The 14487-nt window shown below is 44.1% G+C and overlaps 1 protein-coding gene across 7 annotated transcripts in view; it reads left to right on the forward strand.

Moving 5' to 3' along the window:
- znf536 (zinc finger protein 536) overlaps positions 1 to 14487 on the forward strand; it is a 307235-nt gene that overhangs the window by 42396 nt on the left and 250352 nt on the right. For 3 of the 7 annotated variants that reach the window (XM_074660081.1, XM_074660120.1, XM_074660112.1), the window contains exon 1: positions 2433 to 2904. The exons of 1 other annotated variant lie outside the window; for it this stretch is intronic. The gene's annotated coding sequence lies outside the window, so the exon portion shown is untranslated. Of the gene's footprint in view, positions 1 to 1547; positions 2085 to 2432; positions 2905 to 14487 lie in introns of those variants that run through there. 3 more of the 7 variants (XM_074660073.1, XM_074660101.1, XM_074660147.1) reach the window with 2 other exon arrangements.

Consider the following 14487-nt stretch of genomic DNA (forward strand, 5'->3'; position numbering starts at 1 on the left):
CCCTACTGCTCGCTGCTATCACTCCCATAGAGATAGCCATATTATTGATGGGGGGAATGGTTATGCTAATTTCTTTAGGGGAGGAAAAACTTTTTTTTTTCTTCTTTTTTTAAAGATATTTTATTTTGGGAAAATGCTCAACACACAGAAAAAAAAGAAGGAAAAGAAAAGAATTTCATAGGCATCAAACTGAATTCCATATAACCATTTAAAGGAGCAGCATGAGAATCTGATTTTCATAGTGCATAATGAATGCAGACTGTCTTTTTTTAAAGAGGAAGACATGTTTTGTCTGGGAAGGGGAAGAAAGCAGATATTTAGGCTATCTGTTAACGTCTCACAGAACACACACACACACAGACTCAAGAGTGTGACGATCTTTAAAAAGGCATAATTATTATTAATATAATAAGATAAGATAAGATATAAGATATACTTTTATTGTCCCTGTGGGGAGATTTTAGTGTTACAAACACTAAATGGAAACAGCATCAACAACAATAATAAACGATTCCACACAAGACAGGGAAACAGTTCCACAGAAACAGATGTTTCCTCGTACGTAATGGCACATACTATCACACACCATGGCAGGTATTGCACCCGGGTAGTGCACTGCACCGTCTACCGTCTTGCCCATATTGCACAGACTATAGTCCCATATTACACAGATGCAACATATTGCACTGTCCCTATTTATTTAATAGAGTCAAAGGAAAAGAAGAGACAGTTTGTATATTAATATGCATTCTTTGCATGTGCCAAAAGGTTAAAAAAAAAGTTTCCTAAATGTGATTATAATAATTGTAACATCCTGTATAAGGTGCAGATTATGTTCACCCACAGATGGAGTGTCATGTGCTCTCTGTGACCATTTACATGCTTGTATCTCTCTCTCTCTCTCTCTCTCTCTCTCTCTGACTCTCTCTGACACATACAGCATGGCACAAGCAGGGTGGAGAGGATGATGATGAGGGCGGGTATGTGTGTGTGTGTGTGTGTGTGTGTTTGGGGCTGTTATGAACATGACCCCGAGATATTCCATTGTGGGCCCATGTCCGGTTCTGAGGACATGTGATAGCATCTCAGTCAGTGGCATTAATGTGTCTCTCGGTTCGACATTTTGAATAATCGGTGCTGTCTGCCGTCATCCTGCCACTAGCTGTCAGCAGCACCGTCTGTCCGTCTTATCACACTCCTCTCTCTGCTCTGTGCGCTTTACATTATAGAGAAAACAAGCTGTCCTTGCAAAGAGAGCACTTGATACTTTTTTTTTTTTTTTTTTTTATTATTACCAAACCGTTCCCATAATTACCCCATAATCATTATATAATCCCATAACAAAGCCTCTATTGAAGTCCTGTCTTTTGTCAACGCTGGGACACTGAATCTATAATTGCATTATTCGGTTTTCCTTCCAGCCCCCCCTATAGATAGAAGCATAATATATCAAAACCGAGGAAAGGTTTTAGTTGCACGAAACACTTCGGTCTATGCGGGACGTCTTCTAGCTGTGTGTGTGTTTTTTATCAATTTTACGCAAAAAAAGTTGTGCCAACTTCAAGTTTAAGGGTCCTGTTTGGATATATTACCCCAAAAAAGCTTCTTTTTTGCAGACAGAGTGGTGCACTTTCTGTGTAGAAAATGCATTCATTCACAAATTGGAGCAGTCGCATTTATTGATATATCATATTTTCTAATAATTATGCTCATTCGTTATTGCGCTCCCAGGCAGTGTGAGAATAAATCGTCAATACATTGAGGTGGAGGTGGTGGTGAAGGGGGGGAGAAAAAGAAAAAGCAAAAAAAAAAAAAGCGAGTCCCTGAGGAGCAGGTTTTTGCGTTTGTATGCATGCATGGGGATTGGCAACACAACGGGGCTTATTTACATTAAATACGCCACAAGGTTACAGTGCAGATAGATGAGCGTCATTTTTATCACTCATTACTTCTCTTAAGCGGTGACTGACGCTCAGGACGCACACGAGGAGGCAACACTCATTTATCCTGCTGGAGTTCTTTTAAAGGCGAAGGAAGGAGAAGAAGAGGAAAAAGATCTCGAAACAGTTCACTTTGCAAAAAAGGTAAGGAATAATACTTTTTTGGGAGTCGTTTTGTGACACGGAGAGAGGTTGTTATCCAAGGCGATTTTGCAAAAAAACGCACGGTGCTGCCTAACATGTAAGCGAAAGGCTGGCTGAATGGTTATGTATGTACAAGAAGGGGGCATATTTTTTAAAATAAAAGAGTGTTTGTGGGCAGTTCAAGGTCAGAAACAAACTAAAGGTGGCTGGGAATCAGCTTTTTTTTTCGCCTCTCTCTTTCTCTTGCCACGGTGCACACAGGAAATGTAATGATGAGGGGATTATTGCTTTAAACGAGGTTTCTGTGCATCAGCTGCTTTTTTTTTTTTATCCCAATGCGAATACCGCAAGACCCGAGCCAGTCAGTCGGCTCTGCTTTCCTACAATGGAGTGCCTTTTTTATTAACGGTACAATGCATTTCACCTACCAGATATAGGGGGAGTCCAAGCTGAAAGATGAAGAAGAAGGGAATATGCTGATGATGCCCGGCGATATCGTGCATCAATGCAAACCTTTTTTTTTTATAGCAGCGCAGCAGCAGCATGAGAGAGAGAGGAGTCATAATAAAGCTCGTATATTTTGGTACATTTTTCAAACTCAGGATGGAGCAGCTGTAGTGGAACAGGAATCGAGGAGTCTTTAACAGGTCCGAAGCGCACTTTCCTTTCCCAATCCAACACCCCCCCATGTCATCATCCGACTCCGACGAGAATATGTGATCCGGTCAAATCATATGGACATGCCTCATTATTCAATGATCTCTCACAACGCGTCGTTTACGCGCAGGAGTTAAACCGGCGCTTCGCCAACATTTAAAAGGTAAGAAAGAAGAAGAAGAAGTGTGGAGCTTTTCTAGTACACGACTTGTGTTTTTTTTTTTTTACTGAGGAGGGGGTTCAAGTGTTTTTACTCTCTGGGAAGTCAGAATTTGGGGGTTTGCATCACAACCCCCCTGATGTCTCCCCAATCATGATTAGAAAATAATAATTATCCGGTGACGATGGTTTTAAAAAAACTGCGACAAAATAGCAGCTGTGGGACTAAGACTCTGGCTGCGATGCTCGACACCTTGAAAGTCAATTTTTACTCGAGTAGAAAATAATTTTAAGTTTTCTTTTGCATGTTTTTACTCTGTAACCGCTGCTGTGTGCTGTGTGCGTAAAAAGGCGTCCACGGCTTTTTGCATTATTGCGCATACAAACACAGCGATGTGCATGGGGGGACTTTTTTTTTTTTTTTAGAAAAGAAAAGTCCAGCCGTGTTTAAGAGCGTGCACGAGAAACTTTCTACCGACACTTGTGCAGAGAGAGTGCGTGCATGGAGGGCGATTTCAAGTGGAACCGGCGCGTTTTTTGCCACCATGTGTCAAAAAAACTTGTGAGATGGAAGAAGAGCCGGTGAGACCTGCCATTTTGTGCAGTGATCGACCTCTCTTATGAATAAGCAGCCCTCTGCATTATGCTTTGAGGAGACGTTGCGATCAGACGAAGAGTGAAGGGTGAAATTGACATTATTTGGAGAGGTGTCACTCTCCATGGAGGTGGGGATGTGTGTTTATTTGGGTTTTATTTTTAAAGAGATGGGGGAGAAAGTTAGAGCGAGTCGGTTAAAGGCTACAGGAGGCTGATAGATATCTGTTACTGTGGAAATATATAAAATGACAGAGCTACATATGCCAAAATCTTCTTTTAATTCACCACATGGTGTTTATTTTTAGGGGGAGATCCAGCAGGGATGAGCTCTAAAAAAAACTGAATTCCCACATCGTGGCTCACATGTCCGAATTTGTGCTTTAAATGATGGGAGCAGTATTGAATTATCAGTAATATGTGGCACCAGGGATGAGCCTTGTAATCCCATTTAAAGCCTGTGTCTCACCGTGCGTCTCCAAGCTGGGGAGGACCTTTTTTTTTCTTTCTTCCTTTCTTGGAAGTGGAGTTGACCCCTGAGTGATCTGACCTGGGTGATCCAGCCACTTCCAAGCAGCTTCCCAGCGCTGCACAATAGCTGCGAAGACACATGTCATCCTTCTTAAAATACTCAACAATGTCTATCACGTTGTTTCCCCACTGTTTCTCTAAAGTTGTCCTGAGCCAACAAAAAAAAAAAAAAATGTTGCCTCTTCCTCATATTCATTGTGCAAAGGATAAATAGATGTACTGTGCGAGTTGAGATGCTGTCATTGTTTAATGGTATGCACAGGGCGGATATTATGTCTGAAATAGTGTCTGGGCGTAAACCCTTTTTGTCAGCTCCTTTCATTCTCTTATTGGAGATGCAATTGCAAATGGATAACTGTCCCCCCCCTTCCCTTGCTCCTCTTGACAGTTCAGGCTGCCTCGCAGACCCGTTTGCCCTCTTACTGGACCTCTCTCCGCTGCTACAAGTGGAAATGTTGTCATTCTTTTCGGCTGAAAATATTTGGGAAGAGACGCTGTGTTTTAATTAAGAAGAGGCCTCGCTTTGCACACTGGCCTGTTGGAGGAATTTATGTAGTGAATTCGGTGTAAAGGCCTCAGTGGTTTGTGTTAGAAATGTATTCAATATTCATTAGGCCTGCTTGAGATTTTTTTTTTTTTGCATTCATCTAGCAGTCAGGTTAATATTGTACTCGCTAATGAATTATCCAATTAATTGTCAGCGTTGTTGTCGTTAAAATAATTATTCTTATAAAATATGCAAGCATTATTTATCTTCACTTCAAGTCAAATAGATGAATTCACAATGTTTATTGATGGGAGTGAGATTTATTACAGCACACACACACAGCACAAGTATTTTGACATTTTCTCGCAACTTTCTGATCGACAGTGCTCAAAATGTGGATCTCTCGGGCAGCCCCCGTCTGCAGCGGTGTTATTGGTTGATCTCGCATTAGTTGCTTTCCCACCTGTGCCCGTGTCAGTTGTTGCTAAGGTGGGCCGCGGGCCGTGACCGACTGCGGCGATACGCATCTCTCAGCTGAAAACCAGGGTGGAGGGAGTGATGAGAGAGACAGAGACAGAGAGAGAGAAAGAGAGAGAGAGCATGGCATGCAGAGGATGGCATCAAATCAGTCCTCTTTTCACCAGGCTGTCAGTCAGTCAGTCAGCCACTCGGTTCACCGTGGAGTAGACCCACTCGACTGAAGCCGCCGCGTTGTCAGTCCGACACCCGGTGAATTATTTGTACACGTTGACGTGTACACAATCAGATTTTTTTTTTTTTTGAAAAACAAAGAAAAAAAAAAAATCATTTAACAAATGCGCATAAAGAAAGCAGACACTCCATCGCAAAAAAACACACAAACCCACAGCGAAGCGGTCGCATAAATTACATAATCTAGCAGCACGGGGAAATATGTGCGTATAATCAATCGGGACAACACATAATTCGAGTCGTTCCTGTACCATAGTCGGCGGTGTGTGCATCTGCAACAGTCAGACAGGCAGCCTCACTGTGGCTAGTTGATCCCCTTCTCATGTAATTATAGGGGAGAGGGCTCCAGCTGTACAGGCTGCGAGGCCAGGGCTCCCAGTCCGCTGGGATCAGGGCGGTGGTGGGCAGGCCAGATCAGGCCAGCTCTGCTCATCAGCCAGCCATTAATTGATATGTGCAGTCATTGTGAAAGCACCCCCCCCCCCCCTTTTCTCTTCTCTCTCTCCGTCTCTCTCTCTGTTACCTACTGGGTAAACGCTGTGGATACTGGTGTCACTTCTTCATTTTCCATTCTGGTTCTGATCTGTTCGCTCTTCACACAGGCAACAGTGCAAGGCAGCTGCGTGCATGTATTCCACTGTGTGCCTGTGTATATGTGTCCCAAGGGGGGGGCGCGAGGAGGGTGTTAAAGGGGCTGTAACACACAGGCGTTAGTCTGGGTTTGAGCCTTGTAGCTCTGTGACCTTGATCTCCAGAGTTCAAGCCAGACAGGCGAAAGATGTCGGCGAGCCGGGCTCGCTCTCGCCGCGCGAGGCTAATATGACAAAACACACACACGCACACACAATCGAAAGCATTGTGAATCAAACGCCGGATGTGAACTCAAGAAGAGATCGTCCCGACCGCAGAGCGTCACGCGCTAGATTACACACATTAGACGGAGACCTCAAACGTCGAGATTCATATCGCGTCGGTTTGTCATCAAAAATGTTTGGATTAGAAACAGGTTTGTGATGGCCAACTTTCATAAGGAACAGAAATGATGATTTATTTCCACTGTGGTGATGAATTCCAAGGGGGAGGGGCAAGTTTTCTTAAATTGGTGCCACTGACCTTTGCTCATCACGAGGCCTTTTGTAATATCTCAAATGTAATTTCGTCATCCTTTTATATGAAGTGTTGATGTCCGAAAAGCCTCTCGTGTTGCCGGTTCTTTCTTATTCAACCGCATATTTAACATGTTGCTTGTGTTAGAAATAAGGACCAAAGTAAAACTGACTGTGCAAGAATGACTGAGTAATATAAAAAGCAGTGGAGAATATGGAAGATATTACCCAGAAATGAATATGCTATCAATTAAAACGGAGCTGTGTGAATGATTATTGAATCATTGTTTAAATGAGAGTTTATGTACAGTTTCTTGTGTTGGTGTGTTAATGTCTCATGCTGTACTTATGAGTCGGAGTGTATATTTTCCCCCGGTATACGTCCTTCGCCCCCTGAGAGCTCGATAAGGATTGGGGGGGTGAGGGAATGGAGGAGCGGCGGGGTGGATGAGTTGGGGAGGAGGGGGGGTAATCACGGACGTCAGTTTGATCTAAGAATAAAGAGTGTGGGGCAGATGAGGCGCTGACAGATAGGCTTGACTCAGTCCTCTCATGCCGGGGTGCCATCACAAGGAGCGTCTGCCTGTCTGGGCAGCCGGGGGAGTCGGGTTGGGGGTGGGGGTGGGGTGGGGGGGGGGTGGGGGGTGAGATCTGGATGGTAAGAGAGGTCGAAGTGGTCTCAGAGAGAGAGAGGTGGGCATGGAAGTGGGCGCGAGGAGGATTTATTCTTTACAAAATCAGCTTTCTCCATCACTTGCTGTTGTCAGAAGCCGATGAAATAAGCCTGAGAACGTGTATGCCCGCAGGATGATGCATGTAAGAGTTACAGTGTGTGTACGTGCACGTGATTGATGATTTTCAGGCTATAGTCTCAGCCTTGAGAGAGTCCAGTGTCCAGGCGATGCTCCGGCCTTGCCCCCTTGCTCCGTCTCTGTCTGTGTAATCAGTCGACGCTCACGTAACACCAATAAGGAATGTGTCCTGAACAAAAAAAGAAAGTAAAACACCTTATCCTCACAACCCCGTGATATTCCTCCTCCGTTTGCCCCGCTGAGCCCCCTCGGCATTAAGGCCTTATTGAGTTTGGCTTTTTTTTTTTTTCTCCTGGAAGTTCGTTAGCATTTTGGATTTAAGGATGTGCAATGTCAGGACCGTCTTCCCCCCTTTTTGACGTGCCGATCGGCGCGGCGTTTTCAGCTGTGTCATTTCCGCAGACAACAGCTTAACACAAACAGGCAAGCACACATCAATCAGAGGTCCTGAAGCAGAGAATTGTTGCTGCTTAGCATTCAGCCACGCTCAGCTAAGACAGTGGTAAATACCTCCAGTGTTGATGAGACGGGAGGCTTCTATGTGTGTCTGTTAACCCCGCTTCACGCACGCACATCACCGACCGCATCGCACATGTCATGTCTGCTCTTTAGCTGCTCCACCTCTCGGATGTGACCTCTGCAAACTTCCCAGACCTCCGCTAATGAGCACGCCAAAGTAGCACAAGATGGAGGGGAGAGGGGGGGAAAAGAGGAAAACGGTAGAGAAAAAAAAAGGGGTGGGGGGAGAGGGCGTGAGGATGCTGGAGAGAACTCCTGCACCTTTAATTATGATCAAGAGGTTTTCACCAAAGGACGGAGGCGTTGCAGTTCTGTTGCGCTCGTAAATCTGGCCCCGGATGCCGTATATTGTGTCGAACGATTACTGTACACCATTATAGTGCATATTCAACTGCCTCTCCAGCACCTGATTTGCATAATTGGATCTTTAATGAAACTTGCCTCGTGGAACAAAAAAAATACAAAAAAAAGAGAGATGAAAAAAGTGGTTTTGGCGTGAGGGTGCGGGGGGAAGAGAGAGAGAAAATAACACGATGTAGATGAATGCCCCCTCAAATATTTGTTGGACTCAATTCTTAAAAAGAGTTTTTAAAGAGGTGTGAAAGGTGGTGAAGGTTTAAGGAAGACAGAGAGATAAATAAAAAAGGTGGTGGTGGTTGTGGTGGTGGTGTGGGGGGGTGACCTGCTCTGGCCCAGGCGCTCGCACATCAGCGGCAGTGCTACAAATAGGATGAGAAGTGACTGTGAAAGCTGTACATTCCCCGCCAGGTCTCGCGGGTTAAGACTACAATAGCGGGATATTCTCTAGCCCGGGGGGGATTTCAGCTCCTCTTCTGTCGACACTCATTGCACCTACTTGTTACTCAGGGAAGATGGCTCTTTTGTAGAGGAGCCGATTCCGCCGCTCGCCTGGCGGAATTCCTCAGTCGCAAATATTTTGACAATGCCTAATCAGGAGCCGTCCCTTTTTTTTTCTTTCTAGTCTCCACTTCTTTGCTCGGAGCGTACTTGCGGTGATGCTTTTTCTTGCATACATGTGAAGTAGGAGCTCCCTGCATTTCTAGTAATAATTTTGTCTGATTCACAAATGTATTTTTTGTGCATTTCTATGTTCGCCTAAAAGTTCTCCACTTGTTTGTGGCCGTGGCAAGGCATCCGTCTAATTGCTTAATTAAATTCCAACGTGTCCTGTTTCCCCTCGGCCTTCACGAGGTGAAGGTTAAAATCCTCCTAGTGCCACTTTCACGCCAACGTGAGGGCAATGGATAATAGCAGGTTATCTGTCTTGTCTCGCTGAAGGATCTATTGCTTAAAAGTGACAGTGAGAGAAGGAGGGGAAAAAAAAATAATTTTTTAATCAACGTGTTAGGAGAGAGACTATTAGGTGTAGCTCTGCCGCGAGTGCCCCCTCCATTCCAAAGTGGGACAGCCGGTTTGTTAATCGAATGTTAAAAAACAACCAAGCGCTGATGGTGCGTTAAAGCGTTTGTGCGCGCTGAGCTGCCTGCAAGCAGTGGTTCTCTGTCTGCGCTTGTGTGTGTGTGTTTCCACTCTACATCCGTGGGAGTGGATCATGTGTCAAAGCGGTTTACAGGTGGCTGCAGGGCAGCAGCTCTACAGAGAGGTGGAGGGAAGGCAGGCAAGGTTCAAGTACCTCAGAGGCTCTGACGGCGCTGAACTGAGCAACGCCAGCGTCTGAGAGGACCCTTCAAAAGCCTCCTTATCGCACTCCTCACTCCGCCGTTTCACTCTCTTTTTTCTTCTTCTTCTGTCTCTCTGCCGCAGCCTCTGTCATCTCTCCATCCTCTCTCCCCGCTCTTATCTCTCATTTGTAATCTTGTTTTTTTGTATCTCTTCTTACCTCACATCTCATTCATACCCTCTACTAGTTGCCAAAATTGACAATAAGTTATCTTATTAGTTGTAGCCTACCACACCCAGAAATCACCTCAGAATCACGATAACATCTTCTTTAAGTGGTCGCAAATCAAAACACTTGCCCTTTAACTGAAAATTAAAGACGAGGTAACGGAGAGAGACAACTTTTCTGCCACTTCCAGTGAACCGTAGCCAAATTGTGAGATTAAAACAAATTTTATAAAACTCCTTTTTTTCCTTTTTCTTACTCGTGTAACACTCCTTTAGCCAACATGCTGGTGGTCAGAACCGTTGAATTTACTCCGGGCGACTATCTCCCAGTCAGGGTGGTACTGGGAGTAAATACACATCCCATTTCCCTCCTTCTATCACAGGTGAATTAACTCCTGAGAGTTATACGGAGAAGAGCTGGTCACATATCTTGAACTTTTCTTAAAAATCAGACAATCGTGTCGTCGTCTCTGGCCTGACGACATGTAAAACAGTTTCAATGGCGTTTCAGTGGAGAGTTTTAGTGTCAAATGATGGCACACGGGTGCTGCTTGAAAAGACTTTTAAACGTCTGCAAACAGTAGGAGTCATTTTATTTGTTCTCTTAATTGGTCAAATTTCAAAAAGCTTAACCTGACAGCAAACATTCCTATTAGCCTACAAAGCAGCACATCTGTAGATCCAGAGAAAAAAGAGATAAATATACAGTAGGCAGAGTGATGACAGGACGGAGCAGAGGATGAAAAAGAAAAAACACTTAGAGAGAGAAACGCAGCGAGCAGAAAGGAGAGAAGCAGCGAGACAGAGAGACAGAGAGGAGGGATGATGTACTTAACGGTATCTGTAGGCTTCCTTCTCAACAAGCTGCTGCCACAGATCCTGGGAGCCCGCGTTGATAAATTCGGTTTGATAAAAGTCACTGAAATGCCGGCCTGTCTGCACACCTCTATTAAGCGCCGGTACATTTGTCACAGCCAGTGGAAGTCAACCAAAGGGTTTTAATGTCACATCAGGCTGAATTAAAGACTCAATCGAAAGCCCTGAAAGGTTTAGGTTTTTATTTCAAGTGACAGTGGTGGTGGTACAGCTGTGGCTGGCGCTAAAGATTACTGGGCTCCAGTTGATCAAGGCAGTCATTTTACATTTTATATTTGGCTATTGGGAATTTTGTGATTATTCGTTGCTCATTTTAGCCTGGATGCTCATTTTGTATCTGATGACTTTGAGCGAGGGAGGGGGGGGTGGGTGTGTGTGTGCATGGAGAGGGGGGGCTTCTCCATGTCTGGCATTATTTTTCTAATTCATTTTTTTTAATCAAGAGAAATTAGATCTATGCTGCATTAATCATCAACCTTCCTTAATATAGCAGACTGAGGGAGCATTTAAAAAAAAAAAAAAAAAAAGGGGGCTGCATTTTTAAAAACACACAACTTTCCCCCTGAGAAGCCCCTTAATACCACATTACCGTTCTCCATTTATGCAAAAGTAAATAAGTAAACCCAAAAGGCAAATGAGCATTCCAGGCGTTTAAACACACAGCCTTCTGTAAACGCCTGGCGCAGCCGCGACCACATCTCCGAGGCGTAGCTGCCATGAGACGCAAAGTAAGGGTTGCTACTGTGCTTTTTTTTTCTTCTTTTAAAAGGTAAATATATGTGTTTATTCTCCACGTTATTTGAGGACAGGATATTCAAAAACAAGTCCTTTTTTAAGCTTTTTATTTCCTGGAACATCATTACCGTAAGACAGTAAAAAGGCCTGTTAAATATGAGAGTATATTAGGGACTGAGCAAAAATTATAGGGGCAGGGAGGGGGCTGAATCTCCCTCCCCAGCAGTTATCAAAAAAACTGCACCACCCTTTTCAACAATAACCATCAGTCGCTGATGAAACCACTAATGATGAATCCAAACTTAAAGAAATTCATTCAAAATATTTGATCTTTTTCTTCTGCTTCTCCTTTTTTCCATCCACGCACACTCACGTGCACACGCTCACAAACAATCAGTCGATTCCCACCTGGTGTTGTATTTAATTAGGTAAAATACACATCACACGTGTGTGGGCACACGCGTGCGAGCGTGTGCGAGTGCGTTCGCTCGCCAAGAGCTGTCAGTCTTTCATGAACTACTTTAAAAAGTGTTGTTCAAGGTGGGAGCTAAATACTATTTATCTATTATTTATCTGCGTTATTACCGGGGTTGAATTTGAAAAGAGAGCTCTCCGACGTGGGAGAATTCCCCCGGCGCCTGACTCTTTCCTTTTAATACCTCTTTTAAGTCACACGATAATGCTCCCACCCGTGCTGAAGAAAGAAACCTTTAACAGATCTCCCGCAATTTTCCGACAATTTTCTCAAATCATCTTTTTTTTTTCTTCTATTTTTTTTTCAAACGGCCCACCTCATCTTCTTCTCCTCCTCTCTCTCCAGCCCCCACCGCCTCCTCTTCCACCACCTCCACCACCTCCTCCCCGTCTTCATTTTTCCTCTTTTGTTTTGATCCGTGTCTTTTTTTGTTATTATTATTATTCTTGATCGTGAGCTGCAGTTGTTTTCTTCGCCTCAGGATTTTATCTCTTTTGTTGTGTCGTTCACACCAATCGTAGTAATGGGGAGAGAGTTAAGTGGAAGTGCTGTGGCCCGGGCCCTTGTTCAGCTTGTCTGTCGGCTGCTTTGGTAAACAGGACTGTCAGATCTGCACAGAGAGAGAGGGGTGGGTGTGGGGGGGTGGATTTGCATCCATGGTGTGGTTGAAGGCTCGAAGGGTGGGAGTGAGTTCACACTCTGAGTCTGCTCATCCGTTCACAATGTGTGTCCCGAAAACTGGGGGGTCATTTAGAACAGTCGCTATTTCTAACCTTCTGTTGCTGGAACTCATTAAAGTGAGAATATGAAAAGGAAGTGGAACACTCACAAGTTGTTTAGTTCTCGGTTTGAACTGTCCCGGTGTATGATGGTAACTCAGTTTTGTAGTTTTGTGCACTTTTTAAAAGATGGTTCAGGTTTATTACAACTTGGATCTTTAAGTCATGACAATGCTGTACTCACCAAAGTGATTGTTGAGATCTTGGAAAGTGGTGACATCGTTAAAAGGAAGTCAGACGAGTGACGGAGCATTTAGTAAGACAACTGGATAGATTTTAAACGAACCGACTGAGCTGTATGTGGTGCGGCGAGTCAGTCTTGCTGCCAACTGTCTCAATAACTAAGCGTGGTACCGCAGCAAAAAAACCCTCGTAGATCAAAAAGCATTTTCCCCACAGAGCAATATTATAAAAGAGACATCCGTAAAAATGTTGTCAGGACACCTCAGACTGCATTCATAGTCAATTATTACCATGCGCGACTGTAGGGATGGCAATGTCGGTACACCACTTTGGTCTAGAGTAAACTGTTGGAACGGTTGCCATGAAATTTGGCACACACACGTTCATGTTCCCCTCAGGATGAATTATTATAACTTTGATTCATCTAGCACTATCAAAATTCTAATTTCTTCAATATTTTGGTTTCTGACCAAAATACATTCAAAGCTGACATTCCTTGGATGTGCTTTGTGTTTAGTGTTAGTTAGCAAACATTAGCATGCTAACACCAAGATGTTGGACATGATAAACATTATATCAAAGAACGTGTATTGCCAAGAAGTGAAAGTCAGTTGTTTGATTCATCATCTAACATCAGCGCCCAGCTGCAGAGCTACGCTTCTGCCATTTTGGACTGAAAGCGACTACCGGACGCCACTAAAAAGGGGCATACAAAAGTAGAACAAAATTATTTCTATTCTATTGTCATATTTAAACCAACAAGGCCTTTGTTGAACAATAAAATATTACAAATATAAAGCGTTTTCAGTCCAAAATAGCAGCATCAGAAAAACACCGTAATTTAGTCTCTTTGCGTCTGTACTCTTTGATTAAACTTCCTCAACACCAGCATGTTAGTATGTTACCGTGAGCATGTTAGTGTGCCGTTGTTAGCATTTAGCTCGAAGCTTAGTACATCCCCACGGAGCTGCTATAAGCGAGGCTGTTGACTCTTAGTCTTGATAAATCATGAAGATTCAATGTTGTTTGAACTTCCCCAGAGAACAGTTCTTTTTTGAAGTGTTGCCGTCATCAAAGTCTTTGATTTTCATTTGAAGGAATGGGAACCATCTTGGAGTCCAGTATTCAGCTTGTTTATTTTATGCAGTGAGGGATTATTACCGACATTTCAGGAGTTTTTGGTTTTGCCTTGAGATAAAGTGGTTTCAGATAATCTGGCTAAACTTTTGTCGCATTAACAGTTTACTGACCACTCTTGTTTCTCGCTGTGTCTGACATTTTGTTGCAATGTCACCGTGTTTGTGGATCTCAGCAGTGACTTGTTGAGGAGAATCTTATCATAACCGATAGAAATGAAGGCCAAAACTATGAAAATGAGATCTAGTTTGTAATTAAACAGAGTTCTCCTTTCAGCCAGAATTTTAACTATGTGGAGGAGTTCTTACGTCGTTGGCAGTCTTATCAAAATTCGCACACATAGTAAGCTCATTTTCGGCCCCTGCTGTCCTGACCATGTCCACACTTTGCCCTGCCCGTGACCCCCTTGACCAGAACTTAATCCTGTCACAGGAAGTCCTTTGACTCTGTGCTCATATCCTCCCCAAACACCTACCCAGCAGCAGGACAATCTCATGGCGGAGCTGCTTCGGATTAGGGCCTCGGAGAGGTTTGCTCCACAAATCTGAAGTTGAGGTAGAGTTTATTTCTCTCCGTCTCCCTCGCAGCCTCCGTCTCTCTGATTGCCGATCAGCCCCCGAGGGCTTTGAGGCGCTCTTGCTGGATCCCTGTGATTAGAGTAAATGGCCTCCCCCCCCTCCTGCTTGCCGGAGATCAGGGTTGGTTTGCGGGGTGGGAACGAGGTGGACTGAGGAGGACCGGGTGAAATGCAGAAAAACAGTGAGGGTGAGGAC

The sequence above is a fragment of the Sebastes fasciatus genome, chromosome 2 (assembly GCF_043250625.1).
Source record: "Sebastes fasciatus isolate fSebFas1 chromosome 2, fSebFas1.pri, whole genome shotgun sequence".
In the NCBI taxonomy this organism is placed as follows: domain Eukaryota; kingdom Metazoa; phylum Chordata; class Actinopteri; order Perciformes; family Sebastidae; genus Sebastes; species Sebastes fasciatus.